The sequence below is a fragment of the Schistocerca gregaria genome, chromosome 3, assembly GCF_023897955.1.
Source record: "Schistocerca gregaria isolate iqSchGreg1 chromosome 3, iqSchGreg1.2, whole genome shotgun sequence".
NCBI lineage: Eukaryota > Metazoa > Arthropoda > Insecta > Orthoptera > Acrididae > Schistocerca > Schistocerca gregaria.
The window spans coordinates 49,645,250-49,658,473 of record NC_064922.1 but is presented as its reverse complement, the minus strand read 5'-3'; positions in this window follow the sequence as shown (position 1 = coordinate 49,658,473).

Sequence of the window (13,224 nt, the reverse complement as noted above, 5' to 3'; positions counted from 1 at the left end):
CTCCATGGGAGTAATGTCTCAAACAGTCTACGGTATGATCGTTCCCTGTAAGACTAGTAGTGATTTCCGATGCACATCTGGAGGCACTCTGTAATCTGTGGACCTTTAAAGTGTCGGTGAAACACAGAAATTGCATCGGGATTGAGTACAACAGTCACCATGCGCACTTTCCTCCATTTGAGTTGTATCACAAACAGTCTACGCTTTGATCGTTTCCTGGAAGACCAGTAGTAGTTTCCGATGCACATCTGGAGGCATTCTGTAATCTGTGGACCTTCAAAGAGTTTATGAGACACAGAAATTGCATCGAGATTGAGTACAACAGTCACCATGCCCACTCTCCTTCATGGGAGTAGTATCTCAAAAAGACTACGCTTTGATCATTTCCATGAAGACCAGTAGTAGTTTCCGATGAACATCTGGGTTCATTCTGTAATGTGTGGACTATCAGAGTGTTGTTGAAACACAGAAATTGCATCGGGATTAAATACAACAGTCACCATGCGCAATTTTCCTAAAAGGGAGTAATGTCTCAAACAGTCTACGCTTTGATCGTTCCCTGTAAGACCAGTAGTAGTTTCCGATGCACATCTGGAGGCATTCTGTAATGTGTGGACTATCAGAGTGTTGTTGAAACACAGAAAATGTATCGGGATTGAATACAACAGTCACCATGCGCACTTTCCTCCATGGGAGTAATGTCTCAAACAGTCTACGTTTGATCGATCCCTGCAAGACCAGTAGTAGTTTCCGATGCACATCTGGGGGCATTCTGCAATGTGTGGACTATCAGAGTGTCGATGAAACACAGAAATTTCATCGGGATTGAATACAACAGTCACCATGCGCACTTTCCTCCATGGATGTAATGTCTCAAACAGTTTACGCTTTGATCGTTCCCTGCAAGACCAGTGTAGTTTACGATGCACATCTGGAGGCATTCTGTAATCTGTGGACCTTGAAAGTGTTGATGAAACACAGAAATTGCCTCGGGATTGAATGCAACAGTCACCTTGCGCACTTTCCTCCATGGGAGTAATGTCTCAAACAGTTTACGCTTTTTATCGTTCCCTGGAAGACCAGTAGTAGTTTCCGATGCACATCTGGTGTCATTCTGTAATCTGTGGACTATCAGAGTGTTGATGAAACACAGAAATTGAATCGGGATTGAATACAAAAGTCACCATGCGCACTTTCCTCCATTGGAGTTACGTCTCAAACAGTCTACGCTTTGATCGTTCCCTGCAAGGCCAGTAGTAGTTTCCGATGCACATCTCTAGGCATTCTGTAATCTATGGACCTTCTAAGTTTTGATGAAACACAGAAATTGCCCCGGGATTGAATACAAGAGTAATCATGCGCATTTTCCTCCATGGGAGTAATGTCTCAAACAGTTTACGCTTTGATCTATCCCTGGAAGACCAGTGGTTGTTTCCGATGCACATCTGGGGGCATTCTGTAATGTGTGGACTATCAGAGTGCTGATGAAACACTGAAATTGCATCGGGATTGAATACAACAGTCACCATGCGCACTATCCTCCATTGGAGTGATGTCTCAAACAGTTTACGCTTTGATCATTCCCTGCAAGACCAGTAATAGTTTCCGATGCACAACTGGGGGAATTCTGCAATGTGTGGACTATCAGAGTGTTGATGAAACACAGAAATTGCATCGGGATTGAATACAACAGTCACCATGAGCACTTTCCTCCATGGGAGTAATGTCTCAAACAGTCTACTCTTTGATCGTTCCCTGTAAGACCAGTAGTAGTTTCCGATGCACATCTGGAGGTACTCTGTAATCCGTGGACCCTTAAAGTGTTGATGAAAGACAGAAATATCATCGGGATTGAATACAACAGTCACCATGCGCACGTTCCTCCATGGGAGTAATGTCTCAAACAGTCTACGTTTGATCGATCCCTGCAAGACCAGTAGTAGTTTCCGATGCACATCTGGGGGCATTCTGCAATGTGTGGACTATCAGAGTGTTGATGAAACACAGAAATTTCATCGGGATTGAATACAACAGTCACCATGCGCACTTTCCTCCATGGATGTAATGTCTCAAACAGTTTACGCTTTGATCGTTCCCTGCAAGACCAGTGTAGTTTACGATGCACATCTGGAGGCATTCTGTAATCTGTGGACCTTGAAAGTGTTGATGAAACACAGAAATTGCCTCGGGATTGAATGCAACAGTCACCTTGCGCACTTTCCTCCATGGGAGTAATGTCTCAAACAGTTTACGCATTTTATCGTTCCCTGGAAGACCAGTAGTAGTTTCCGATGCACATCTGGTGTCATTCTGTAATCTGTGGACTATCAGAGTGTTGATGAAACACAGAAATTGAATCGGGATTGAATACAAAAGTCACCATGCGCACTTTCCTCCATGGGAGTTACGTCTCAAACAGTCTACGCTTTGATCGTTCCCTGCAAGGCCAGTAGTAGTTTCCGATGCACATCTCTAGGCATTCTGTAATCTATGGACCTTCTCAGTTTTAAAGAAACACAGAAATTGCCCCAGGATTGAATACAAGAGTAATCATGCGCATTTTCCTCCATGGGAGTAATGTCTCAAACAGTCTACGCTTTGATCGATCCCTGGAAGACCAGTAGTAGTTTCCGATGCACATCTGAAGGCATTCTGTAATCTGTAAACTATCAGAGTGTTGTTCAAACACAGAAATTGCATCGGGATTCAATACAACACTCACCATGCGCACTTTCCTCCATGGGAGTAATGTCTCAAACAGTTTACGCTTTGATCTATCCCTGGAAGACCAGTGGTTGTTTCCGATGCACATCTGGGGGCATTCTGTAATGTGTGGACTATCAGAGTGCTGATGAAACACTGAAATTGCATCGGGATTGAATACAACAGTCACCATGCGCACTATCCGCCATTTGAGTGATGTCTCAAACAGTTTAAGCTTTGATCATTCCCTGCAAAACCAGTAATAGTTTCCGATGCACATCTGGGGGAATTCTGCAATGTGTGGACTATCAGAGTGTTGATGAAACACAGAAATTGGATCGGGATTGAATACAACAGTCACCATGCGCACTTTCCTCCATGGGAGTAATGTCTCAAACAGTCTACCCTTTGATCGTTCCCTGTAAGACCAGTACTAGTTTCCGATGCACATCTGGAGGTACTCTGTAATCTGTGGACCTTTAAAGTGTTGATGAAAGACAGAAATATAATCGGGATTGAATACAACAGTCACCATGCGCACTTTCCTCCATGGGAGTAGTGTCTATAAACAGTCTACGCTTTGATCGATCCCTGGAAGACCAGTAGTAGTTTCCGATGCACATCTGGAGGCATTCTGTAATCTGTAAACTATCAGAGTGTTGTTCAAACACAGAAATTGCATCGGGATTTATTACAACAGTCACCATGCGCACATTCCTCCATGGGAGTAATGTCTCAAACAGTCTACGCTTTGATCGTTCCCTGCAAGACCAGTAGTAGTTTACGATGCACATCTGGAGGCATTCTGTAATCTGTGGACCTTAAAGTGTTGATGAAACACAGAAATTGCCTCGGGATTGAATACAACAGTCACCATGCGCACTTTCCTCCATGGTAGTAATGTCTCAAACAGTTTACGCTTTGATCGTTCGTTGGAAGACCAGTAGTAGTTTCCGATGCACATCTGGAGGCATTCTGTACTCTGTAAACTATCAGAGTGTTGTTCAAACACAGAAATTGCATCGGGATTCAATAAAACAGTCACCATGCGCACTTTCCTCCATGGGAGTAATGTCTCAAACAGTTTACGCTTTGATCGTTCCCTGGAAGACCAGTGGTAGTTCCCGATGCACATCAGGGGGCATTCTGTAATGTGTGGACTATCAGAGTGCTGATGAAACACTGAAATTGCATCGGGATTGAATACAACAGTCACCATGCGCACTTTCCTCCATTGCAGTAATATATCAAACAGTTTACGCTTTGATCGTTCCCTGCAAGACCAGTAGTAGTTTCCGATGCACATCTGGGGGCATTCTGCAGTGTGTGGACTATCATAGTGTTGATGAAACACAGAAATTTCATCGGGATTGGATACAGCAGTCGACATGCGCACTTTCCTCCATGGGAGTAATGTCTCAAACAGTCTACGGTTTGATCGTTCCCTGTAAGACTAGTAGTGGTTTCCGATGCACATCTGGAGGCATTCTGTAATCTGTGGACCTTAAAGTGTTGATGAAACACAGAAATTGCCTCGGGATTGAATGCAACAGTCACCATGCGCACTTTCCTCCATGGGAGTAATGTCTCAAACAGTTTACGCTTTGATCGTTCGTTGGAAGACCAGTAGTAGATTCCGATGCACATCTGGAGGCATTCTGTACTCTGTAAACTATCAGAGTGTTGTTCAAACACAGAAATTGCATCGGGATTCAATACAACAATCACCATGCGCACTTTCCTCCATGGGAGTAATGTCTCAAACAGTTTACGCTTTGATCGTTCCCTGGAAGACCAGTGGTAGTTTCCGATGCACATCTGGGGTCATTCTGCAATGTGTGGACTATCATAGTGTTGACGAAACACAGAAATTTCATCGGGATTGAATACAACGGTCACCATGCGCACTTTCCTCCATGGGAGTAATGTCTCAAACAGTCTACGGTTTGATCGTTCCCTGTAAGACTAGTAGTGATTTTCGATGCACATCTGGAGGCACTCTGTAATCTGTGAACCTTTAAAGTGTCGGTGAAACACAGAAATTGCATCGGGATTGAGTACAACAGTCACCATGCGCACTTTCCTCCATTTGAGTTGTATCACAAACAGTCTACGCTTTGATCGTTTCCTGGAAGACCAGTAGTAGTTTCCGATGCACATCTGGAGGCATTCTGTAATCTGTGGACCTTCAAAGAGTTTATGAGACACAGAAATTGCATCGAGATTGAGTACAACAGTCACCATGCGCACTCTCCTCCATGGGAGTAGTATCTCAAAAAGACTACGCTTTGATCGTTTCCATGAAGACCAGTAGTAGTTTCCGATGAACATCTGCGTTCATTCTGTAATGTGTGGACTATCAGAGTGTTGTTGAAACACAGAAATTGCATCGGGATTAAATACAACAGTCACCATGCGCAATTTTCCTAAAAGGGAGTAATGTCTCAAACAGTCTACGCTTTGATCGTTCCCTGTAAGACCAGTAGTAGTTTCCGATGCACATCTGGAGGCATTCTGTAATGTGTGGACTATCAGAGTGTTGTTGAAACACAGAAAATGTATCGGGATTGAATACAACAGTCACCATGCGCACTTTCCTCCATGGGAGTAATGTCTCAAACAGTCTACGTTTGATCGATCCCTGCAAGACCAGTAGTAGTTTCCGATGCACATCTGGGGGCATTCTGCAATGTGTGGACTATCAGAGTGTCGATGAAACACAGAAATTTCATCGGGATTGAATACAACAGTCACCATGCGCACTTTCCTCCATGGATGTAATGTCTCAAACAGTTTACGCTTTGATCGTTCCCTGCAAGACCAGTGTAGTTTACGATGCACATCTGGAGGCATTCTGTAATCTGTGGAAGTTGAAAGTGTTGATGAAACACAGAAATTGCCTCGGGATTGAATGCAACAGTCACCTTGCGCACTTTCCTCCATGGGAGTAATGTCTCAAACAGTTTACGCTTTTTATCGTTCCCTGGAAGACCAGTAGTAGTTTCCGATGCACATCTGGTGTCATTCTGTAATCTGTGGACTATCAGAGTGTTGATGAAACACAGAAATTGAATCGGGATTGAATACAAAAGTCACCATGCGCACTTTCCTCCATTGGAGTTACGTCTCAAACAGTCTACGCTTTGATCGTTCCCTGCAAGGCCAGTAGTAGTTTCCGATGCACATCTCTAGGCATTCTGTTATCTATGGACCTTCTAAGTTTTGATGAAACACAGAAATTGCCCCGGGATTGAATACAAGAGTAATCATGCGCATTTTCCTCCATGGGAGTAATGTCTCAAACAGTCTACGCTTTGATCGATCCCTGGAAGACCAGTAGTAGTTTCCGATGCACATCTAGCGGCATTCTGTAATCTGTAAACTATCAGAGTGTTGTTGAAACACAGAAATTGCATCGGCATTCAATACAACAGTCACCATGCGCAATTTCCTCCATAGGAGTAATGTCTCAAACAGTTTACGCTTTGATCTATCCCTGGAAGACCAGTGGTTGTTTCCGATGCACATCTGGGGGCATTCTGTAATGTGTGGACTATCAGAGTGCTGTTGAAACACTGAAATTGCATCGGGATTGAATACAACAGTCACCATGCGCACTATCCGTCATTTGAGTGATGTCTCAAACAGTTTACGCTTTGATCATTCCCTGCAAGACCAGTAATAGTTTCCGATGCACATCTGGGGGAATTCTGCAATGTGTGGACTATCAGAGTGTTGATGAAACACAGAAATTGCATCGGGATTGAATACAACAGTCACCATGCGCACTTTCCTCCATGGGAGTAATGTCTCAAACAGTCTACCCTTTGATCGTTCCCTGTAAGACCAGTACTAGTTTCCGATGCACATCTGGAGGTACTCTGTAATCTGAGGACCTTTAAATTGTTGATGAAAGACAGAAATATAATCGGGATTGAATACAACAGTCACCATGCGCACTTTCCTCCATGGGAGTAGTGTCTATAAACAGTCTACGCTTTGATCGATCCCTGGAAGACCAGTAGTAGTTTCCGATGCACATCTGGAGGCATTCTGTAATCTGTAAACTATCAGAGTGTTGTTCAAACACAGAAATTGCATCGGGATTTATTACAACAGTCACCATGCGCACTTTCCTCCATGGGAGTAATGTCTCAAACAGTCTACGCTTTGATCGTTCCCTGCAAGACCAGTAGTAGTTTACGATGCACATCTGGAGGCATTCTGTAATCTGTGGACCTTAAAGTGTTGATGAAACACAGAAATTGCCTCGGGATTGAATGCAACAGTCACCATGCGCACTTTCCTCCATGGTAGTAATGTCTCAAACAGTTTACGCTTTGATCGTTCGTTGGAAGACCAGTAGTAGTTTCCGATGCACATCTGGAGGCATTCTGTACTCTGTAAACTATCAGAGTGTTGTTCAAACACAGAAATTGCATCGGGATTCAATAAAACAGTCACCATGCGCACTTTCCTCCATGGGAGTAATGTCTCAAACAGTTTACGCTTTGATCGTTCCCTGGAAGACCAGTGGTAGTTTCCGATGCACATCTGGGGGCATTCTGTAATGTGTGGACTATCAGAGTGCTGATGAAACACTGAAATTGAATCGGGATTGAATACAACAGTCACCATGCGCACTTTCCTCCATTGCAGTAATGTATCAAACAGTTTACGCTTTGATCGTTCCCTGCAAGACCAGTAGTAGTTTCCGATGCACATCTGGGGGCATTCTGCAGTGTGTGGACTATCATAGTGTTGATGAAACACAGAAATTTCATCGGGATTGGATACAGCAGTCGCCATGCGCACTTTCCTCCATGGGAGTAATGTCTCAAACAGTCTACGGTTTGATCGTTCCCTGTAAGACTAGTAGTGGTTTCCGATGCACATGTGGAGGCACTCTGTAATCTGTGGACCTTTAAAGTGTCGGTGAAACACAGAAATTGCATCGGGATTGAGTACAACAGTCACCATGCGCACTTTCCTCCATTTGAGTTGTATCACAAACAGTCTACGCTTTGATCGTTTCCTGGAAGACCAGTAGTAGTTTCCGATGCACATCTGGAGGCATTCTGTAATCTGTGGACCTTCAAAGAGTTTATGAGACACAGAAATTGCATCGAGATTGAGTACAACAGTCACCATGCGCACTCTCCTCCATGGGAGTAGTATCTCAAAAAGACTACGCTTTGATCGTTTCCATGAAGACCAGTAGTAGTTTCCGATGAACATCTGGGATCATTCTGTAATGTGTGGACTATCAGAGTGTTGTTGAAACACAGAAATTGCATCGGGATTAAATACAACAGTCACCATGCGCAATTTTCCTAAAAGGGAGTAATGTCTCAAACAGTCTACGCTTTGATCGTTCCCTGGAAGACCAGTAGTAGTTTCCGATGCACATCTGGAGGCATTCTGTGATCTGTGGACTATCAGAGTGTTGTTGAAACACAGAAAATGTATCGGGATTGAATACAACAGTCACCATGCGCACTTTCCTCCATGGGAGTAATGTCTCAAACATTCTACGTTTGATCGATCCCTGCAAGACCAGTAGTAGTTTCCGATGCACATCTGGGGGCATTCTGCAATGTGTGGACTATCGGAGTGTTGATGAAACACAGAAATTTCATCGGGATTGAATACAACAGTCACCATGCGCACTTTCCTCAATGGATGTTATGTCTCAAACAGTTTACGCTTTGATCGTTCCCTGCAAGACCAGTGTAGTTTACGATGCACATCTGGAGGCATTCTGTAATCTGTGGACCTTGAAAGTGTTGATGAAACACAGAAATTGCCTCGGGATTGAATGCAACAGTCACCTTGCGCACTTTCCTCCATGGGAGTAATGTCTCAAACAGTTTACGCTTTTTATCGTTCCCTGGAAGACCAGTAGTAGTTTCCGATGCACATCTGGTGTCATTCTGTAATCTGTGGACTATCAGAGTGTTGATGAAACACAGAAATTGAATCGGGATTGAATACAAAAGTCACCATGCGCACTTTCCTCCATGGGAGTAATGTCTCAAACAGTCTACCCTTTGATCGTTCCCTGTAAGACCAGTAGTAGTTTCCGATGCACATCTGGAAGCACTCTGTAATCTGTGGACCTTTAAAGTGTTGATGAAACACAGAAATTTCATCGAGATTGAGTGCAACAGTCACCATGCGCACTCTCCTCCATGGGAGTAGTATCTCAAACAGTCTACGCTTTGATCGTTTCCTGGAAGACCAGTAGTAGTTTCCGATGCACATCTGGAGGCATTCTGTAATCTGTGGACCTTGAAAGAGTTGATGAAACACAGAAATTTCATCGGGAGTGAATACAACTGTAACCATGCGCACTTTCCTCCATGGGAGTAATGTCTCAAACAGTCTACGCTTTGATCGTTCCCTAGAAGACCAGTAGTAGTTTCCGATGCACATCTGGGGGCATTCTGTAATGTGTGGACTATCAGAGTGATGATGAAACACAGAAATTTCATCTGGATTGAATACAACAGTCACCATGCCCACTTTATTCCATGGGAGTAATGTCACAAACAGTTTACGCTTTGATCGTTCCCTGGAAGACCAGTAATAGTTTCCGATAAACATCTGGGTTCATTCTGTAATGTGTGGACTATCAGAGTGTTGATGAAACACAGAAATTGCTTCGGGATTGAATACAACAGTCACCATGTGCACTTTCCTCCATGGGAGTAGTGCCTCAGTCAGTTTACGCTTTCATGGTTCCCTGGAAGACCAGTAGTTGTTTCGAATGAACATCTGGGGGCATTCTGTAATGTGTGGTCTATCAGAGTGTTGATGAAACACAGAAAGTGCATTGGGATTGAATACAACAGTCACAATGCGCACTATCCTCCATGGGAGTAATGTCTCAAACAGTTTACGCTTTGATCGTTCCGTGGAAGACCAGTAGTAGTTTCCGATGCACATCTGGTGTCATTCTGTAATCTGTGGACTATCAGAGTGTTGATGAACCGCACAAAATGAATCGGGATTGAATAAAACAGTCACCATGCGCACTTTCCTCCATGGGAGTAATGTCGCAAACAGTCTACGATTTGATCGTTCCCTGCAAGGCCAGTAGTAGTTTCCGATGCACATCTGGAGGCATTCTGTAATCTGTGGACCTTCAAAGTCTTGATGAAACACAGAAATTGCCTCGGGATTGAATACAGCAGTCATCATGCGCATTTTCCTCCATGGGAGTTATGACTCAAACAGTCTACGCTTTGATCGATCCATGGAAGACCAGTAGTAGTTTCCGATGCACATATGGAAGCATTCTGTAATCTGTAAACTATCAGTGTGTTGTTCAAACACAGAAATTGCATCGGCATTGAATACAACAGTCACCATGCGCACTTTCCTCCATGGGAATAATGTCTCAAACAGTTTACACTTTGATCGATCCCTGAAAGACCAGTGGTAGTTTCCGATGCACATCTGGGGGCATTCTGTAATGTGTGGACTATCCGAGTGTTGATGAAACACAGAAATTGCATCGGGAGTGAATACAACAGTCATCATGCGCACTTTCCTCCATGTCAGTAATGTCTCGTACAGTTTACGCTTTGATCGTTCCCTGGAAACCAGTAGTAGTTTCCGATGCATATCTGGGTGCATTCTGCAATGTGTGGACTATCAGAGTGTTGATGAAACACAGAAATTGAATCGGCATTGAATACAACAGTCACCATGCGCACTTTCCTCCATAGGAGTAATGTCTCAAACAGTCAACGCTTTGATCGTTCCCTGGAAGACCAGTAGTAGTTTCCAATGCACATCTGGAGGCACTCTGTAATCTGTGGACTTTTGAAGTGTTGATGAAACACAGAAATTGCCTCTTGATTGAATACAAGAGTCCTCATGCGCATTTTCCTCCATGGGAGTAATGTCTCAAACAGTCTACGCTTTGATCGATCCCTGGAAGACCAGTAGTAGTTTCCGATGCACATCTGGAGGCATTCTGTACTCTGTAAGGTATCAGAGTGTTATTCAAACACAGAAATTTCATCGGGATTCAATACAACAGTCACCATGCGCACTTTCCTCCATGGGAGTAATGTCTCAAACAGTTTACGCTTTGATCGTTCCCTGGAAGACCAGTGGTAGTTTCCGATGCACATCTGGGGGCATTCTGTAATGTGTGGACTATCAGAGTGCTGATGAAACACTGAAATTGCATCGGGATTGAATACAACAGTCACCATGCGCATTTGACTCCATGGGAGTAATGTCTCAAACAGTCTACGCTTTGATCGTTCACTGTAAGACCAGTAGTAGTTTCCGATGCACATCTGGAGGCACTCACTAATACGTGGACCTTTAAAGTGTTGATGAAACACAGAAATTGCATCGGGATTGTGTACAACAGTCACCATGCGCACTTTCCTCCATGGGAGTAGTATCTCAAACAGTCTACGTTTTGATCGTTTCCTGGAAGACCAGTAGTAGTTTCCGATGCACATCTGGAGGTATTCTGTAATCTGTGGACCTTCAAAGAGTTGATGAAACACAGAAATTTCATCGGGAGTGAATACAACAGTAAGCATGCGCACTTTCCTCCATGGGAGTAATGTCTCAAACAGTCTACGCTTTGATTGTGCCCTAGAAGACCAGTAGTAGTTTCCGATGCACATCTGGGGGCATTCTGTAATCTGTGGACTATCAGAGTGTTGATGAAACACAGAAATTGAATCGGGATTGAATACAACAGTCATCATGCGCATTTTCCTCCATGGGAGTAATGTCTCAAACAGTCTACGCTTTGATCGATCCCTGGAAGACCAGTAGTAGTTTCCGATGCACATCTGGATTCATTCTGTACTCTGTAAAGTATCAGAGTGTTGTTCAAACACAGAAATTGCATCGGGATTCAATACAACAGTCACCATGCGCACTTTCTTCCATGGGAGTAATGTCTCAAAGAGTTTACGCTTTGAACGTTCCCTGGAAGACCAGTGGTAGTTTCCGATGCACACCTGGGGCATTCTGTAATGTGTAGACTATCAGAGTGCTGATGAAACACTGATATTGCATCGGGACTGAATACAACAGTCAACATGCGCACTTTCCTCCATGGGAGTAGTATCTCAAACGGTCTACGCTTTGATCGTTTCCTGGAAGACCAGTAGTAGTTTCCGATGCACATCTGGAGGCATTCAGTAATCTGTGGACCTTCAAAGAGTTGATGAAACACAGATATTTCATCGGGAGTGAATACAACAGTTACCATGCGCACTTTCCTCCATGGGAGTAATGTCTCAAACAGTCTACGCTTTGATCGTTCCCTAGAAGACCAGTAGTAGTTTCCGATGCACATCTGGGAGCTTTCTAAAATGTGTGGACTATCAGAGTGTTGATGAAACACAGAAATTGCATCGGGATTAAATACAACAGTCACCATGCGCAATTTTCCTAAATCGGAGTATTGCCTCCTACAGTCTATGCTTTGATCGTTCCCTGGAAGACCAGTAGTAGCTTCCGATGCACATCTGGAGGCATTCTGTAATCTGTGGACTATTAGAGTGTTGTTGAAACACAGAAAATGTATCGGGATTGAATACAACAGTCACCATGCTCACTTTCCTCCATGGGACTAATGTCTCAAACAGTCTACGCTTAGATAGATCCCTACAAGACCAGTAGTAGTTTCCGATGCACATCTGGGGGCATTCTGCAATGTGTGGACTATCAGAGTGTTGATGAAACACAGAAACTTCATCGGGATTGAATACATCAGTCACCATGCGCAATTTCCCTAAATGGGAGTATTGTCTCCCACAGTCTATGCTTTGATCGTTCCCTGGAAGACCAGTAGTAGTTTCCGATGCACATCTGGTGTCATTCTGTAATCTATGGACTATCAGAGTGTTGATGAAACACAGAAATTGCTTCGGGATTGAATACTACAGTCACCATGTGTACTTTCCTCCATGGGAGTAGTGCCTCACTCAGTTTACGCTTTCATGGTTCCCTGGAAGACCAGTAGTTGTTTCCGATGAACATCTGGGGGCATTCTGTAATGTGTGGACTATCAGAGTGTTGATGAAACACAGAAAATGAATCGGGATTGAATACAACAGTCACCATGCGCACTTTCCTCCATGGGAGTATGTCTCAAACAGCCTACGCTTTGATCGTTCCCTGTAAGACCAGTAGTAGTTTCCGATGCACATCTGGAGGCATTCTGTAATCTGTGGACCTTAAAGTGTTGATGAAACACAGAAATTGCCTCGGGATTGAATGCAACAGTCACCATGCGCACTTTCCTCCATGGTAGTAATGTCTCAAACAGTTTACGCTTTGATCGTTCCCTGGAAGACCAGTGGTAGTTTCCGATGCACATCTGGGGGCATTCTGTAATGTGTGGACTATCAGAGTGCTGATGAAACACTGAAATTGCATCGGGATTGAATACAACAGTCACCATGCGCACTTTCCTCCATTGCAGTAATGTATCAAACAGTTTACGCTTTGATCGTTCCCTGCAAGACCAGTAGT